Genomic DNA, 4,433 nt, shown 5'->3' on the forward strand with positions numbered 1-4,433 from the left:
CGCCCGGCCCCCTTGCCCTCCTGTTCTTACTGTCCTGGCGCGGCCCTAAAGCTTTCATTGGTCAGCCGAAAGGTCACGTCATCTTTCCTGCCGTTTCCGAACAGGCCTGCGAAGTCTCTCACGTTCCGCCGCCTTCGATTGGCTAATCTAATCGTATCGCCGTCTTTGATTGGGTGAACGTCTCAAGTCTCAACCTCTGCGCGAGTGCTTCTGATTGGTAAAGCTTCTACGAAGGCCCCCCAGCCTCCCCTCCCTCGTCCGCTTCACCTCTCTCCTTTGGAACGTGGCATTTGCGAGACACGCCCGTCCTAGAGTGGCTCCTTGCGCGTGCGCGTTTGGAGGCCTTGCTCGTGTTTGATTCTGAGTGGGCAGCGGGGAAGGAATGATCCGGAAAAGCAAAGTGGTAAATTAGTAAGCACTTCCGAGCTTGTGGGGAAGAAAAAAGTTTTGTGCGTTGGGGATGCTTGAGAAATAGTATGTGGAAGGATACGTGCAAGTCGTTTGAGCGTGGGCGGAGAAGTAAACGCTCCTTGGATGTGTAGGTTTAAGCAGAGGAGGACTATTTGGGAGGAATCTTTTTTTTTTTTTACTCTGTTGCAATTACCGCAACTCCTTTTTAATATAGGTCTGCTGCATGGACCCTCCGCATACTGTTGTGAAAAAAAGACACGGTTAGCTTGCTAGGTAGCTCATATAAATCTCTGATTTAGTTTTCTAATATAGTACTTTTTGTTGCGTGGAAAGATCTCTGTTTTAAGGAAGAATTTTAAAAGTCTTACAGCACCTTAATGATTGTCAAGTTTGTACTGCCATCCTGATTTCAGTTGACTCATGCTGGAATAACTGTGCATAGGAATGTATTGGTAGTTTGGGAAAAGAGAACAAAATGCCTCTTCAGCAGAGCAATTCTAAGGGGGAAGGGGGGCTGAGAGCACTCAGGGAGCCAGCTGATCTTTCGTTCGGCATATGTCTGAGATGCACCAGCCTAAGGACAAGTTATGACGGTGGAGGTCTCCAGCACCACTCCATCACTCTGGGGCAGTGGTGGCTGCCTGTTGACACAGTGGAGGAGGTAGACCCCTGTCTCTCTCTCTCGGCTTGGCTTCGCGAACGAAGATTTAAGAAGGGTGCAGTAGTCCACGTCTGCTGCAGGCTCGCTGGTGGCTGACAAGACCAATGCGGGACAGGCAGGTCCGGCCACAGCGGCTGCAGGGAAAAGTCTGATTTAGGGTTGGTGCTGTAGCAGTGCGATTCTTCCTCAATCTCCTTTTGTCCTCAAGACCAGCTATGCGTGCGTTCTCAAAGGAAGAGACAGCCTGGTGGATGGTGTGCCTCCATGCTTTGCGATCTGAGGCTAGGTCAGACCACTGGTGATGGTTGATGTGACAGGTGCTAAGGGATTTCTTCAAGGAGTCCTTGTACCTCTTCTTTGGTGCCCCTCTATTTCGATGGCCGGTGGAGAGTTCGCCATACAGGGCAATCTTGGGAAGGCGGTGGTTTTCCATCCTAGAAATATGCCCTGCCCAGCGCAGCTGCGTCTTCAACAGCAGTGCCTCGATGCTTGTAACCTCCGCCCGCTTGAGGACTTCAGTGTTGGTCACAAAGTCACTCCAGTGGATGTTGAGGATGGTGCGAAGGCAGCGCTGATGAAAGCGCTCAACCCCTGTACTAGTGTGGTTATGGGTACTTTTGGGGACAAAGCCAACTATGACTCCCTGAGCCCTTTCAACATGGGAATGCCTCCTGCAGAGACTGAAAGTTATGCCAACAAACACCATGGTCTGGCTCATAGGCACCAATTGAACTGAAAACTCAATTCATCCCCCTGCCGCTACTGCCTTGCCACTTAGGCTCGGAGGAGCTCAGGATGCCAACTATAGGCTCAGCCAATCACCTCCTCTCCGTGGCAGCCTCAAGCAGCAGCTGCTGGTCTTGCTGTGGATGGATTGCCAGCAATTTATGAGCAACACAGGTCATGTGAGTGTAATATGGATGGTACCATCTTGTGCATCAATGGTGGTTTGTGATGAGGCTCCCACATGGGGCTGCATTTGCAGACCCATCAGGACAGTACACCCATGGCTAAGCCCAGCATGGCATATGTGGCTGGATATATCATAGCCATCTGCCAAACATAGCAAGGGCCTAGTGACACTCCCAGTGCTGACCTAACAACAGGTTCTCTTCCTCACCTCATAGGCTTCTGGGGGAAGGGGTCAGAGGGGGGTCTGGGTGAATGAGCCAGCTTGGTGTGGTGGTTAGAGAGAGACTAGGTCTGGAAGACTTCCATTCCTCAGTTTTTGTGGCCAAATGCACATCCTCAGCCTAGCCAACCTCACAGGGTTGTTGGGAGTTTGAAGCAAAGGAGAGGGGAATGATGTAAGCCACTGGGGGGGGGGGAAGGTTGGGAATGAATTGAGAGAATGATCGAGGTTCATAACCGTGTGTCTGCTTTAGGAAGGGGGTGGTCTCTGCCACCAGGGAGAAGACATCTGTGAAGATAACACTGAGGGGATGGGATCATGCCGCCTCCATACAATGCCTCCACTGAGCACCATGCCATGGTTCCTAAAGATCATGTCAGTGTTCAAGACCTGAACCCTGTGGGTCCTCAGGACAGTTGAACGCAAGCAGCCAGACTGTTATTTATTACAAAGGCATTTGTAAAGTTTATTATAAATTCAATCAATTAGGAGAGTTTCCTAAACAGTCAATACATTGCTCTGAAGTCATTCAGCCAGAAAGGCTAGCTCAACTGTCTGACACTTCTTAATACTTGCATTAGACAGCACAAACCTTAAGTTCCAAAATCACGGGCCAAAGTTCAATAATTCTTGCTAGCGATTGCAATTCAAACAGGTCATAGTTTAGGCCTTCAGTCCATCAGGATCTCAACTAGTTTTTCTTTCCTTAGCTGAATTATAGTTTTTGGCCCAGCAACAACCAATCAGAACATGTTCTCTGAAGAAGCTGCTAGAAGATTACCTCATCATCCCTGGCTCTCTTCCCCCATCCTATGGTCCGCAGGTTCTCATGAGAAGCTAGTCATGCCACCTTCATCTCTGGCCTTGAAGATGATAAAAACTGTACAGGCTGAGAGACCAGTTAGTAATACCTGCAGCATGAAGTAGGTCTGTTACTATCCACATTAATCCTTGAGAGGAGGCCAGGGATACCCGGTTCTGAGCAGAAAACACTGCAAATCCACTGACATCGTCTGTCAGAAGCTGCATAACTTATGCCCTTAGGAACTAGACTAGCACCACCATAGTCATGGTGGCTGGCTGCTACCGTGCAGGCATGGCACGGGATATGCCTAGGCTTCCCAACTCCCCCGCTCTGGCGGGGGACCCCCGGGTTTGCCGCTTCCTCCCCCGCTCTCAGAAAATCCCACAGCGGGGGGGGGGGGGGCGACGGCGCCAATTTTGGTGCCCCGCCGCTGCCGCAGAAACACCGGCGGCGCCGGCCCAGGCGCAGCTGCTGCCCGCCGCCGCCACGGCAGCAATACCGGCGCCGCCAGCCCAGGCGCAGCTGCCGCTCGCCGCCGCTGCAACACCGGCGCCGCCGGCGCAGCTGCCGCCCGCCGCCGCCTGCGGCCCGCTGCCGCCCGCTGCCGCAGCAACACCAGCGCCGCTGGCCCAGGCGCAGCTGCTGCCCGCCGCCGCCGCCGCAGCCTGAGCTACAGGCTGCCTGAGGAGAGCGGCGGCAGGTCTCCTCTCCCTCCGTCCCACCAGGCCCCGCCCCAGCGAAGGAACGTGCGGCGGCAGCAGCAGCAGCAGCGCGGAGCCTCGTTTCCCCCACACACACACACACACTAGGAAGCCCACTACCAAGCGGCCAGGCGGGAGGAGGCAGCGGCCGCTATTTCTGTCTTGGATGGATTCAACTTCAAAAAGTCATCATGTTGCTTGCTGCCTCAGGGAGTCTAGTCAGACTGTTTTCAAATACCGGTATGTACCAGGTCTCAGTAACAGCTGATAGGCATGAGCTGCATTTGTACCAGCTCTGCAAGCCTGCCCCTGCCAGTTCACAGAAATAGACGCTTGTATTTATTGCCTCTTTTTATAAACAACTTAAAGCAGTACAGATCAAGGGTGCTAGGGTCTTGAAAAACAAAAAGGCATCCCTGTCTATGTTCTGCTCTTCTCTGCCTCTAAAGCCGAGGCCCACCAACCCCAAGCTGCGGAGACGGCAGCAGCAGCAGCGCGGAGCCTCGTCTCTCTCTCCCCCCCTCCCCCACTTGGAAGCCCACTACCGAGCGGCCAGGCTGGAGGAGGCAGCAGCCGCTATTTCTAAAACAAAGCCCGTTGTCTTTCTGCAGGTTTAGGCAAATCCTGCATTTAGCTCTAAGGCTTTAGTGATTCCTGGCAGCAATGTAAGTGTTGGAAGAACAAGGTAAACATATCTCATTGCACAAACTTCCAGTATTGATT

The sequence above is a fragment of the Heteronotia binoei genome, chromosome 13 (genome assembly GCF_032191835.1).
Source record: "Heteronotia binoei isolate CCM8104 ecotype False Entrance Well chromosome 13, APGP_CSIRO_Hbin_v1, whole genome shotgun sequence".
NCBI classification, from domain to species: Eukaryota; Metazoa; Chordata; class Lepidosauria; order Squamata; family Gekkonidae; genus Heteronotia; species Heteronotia binoei.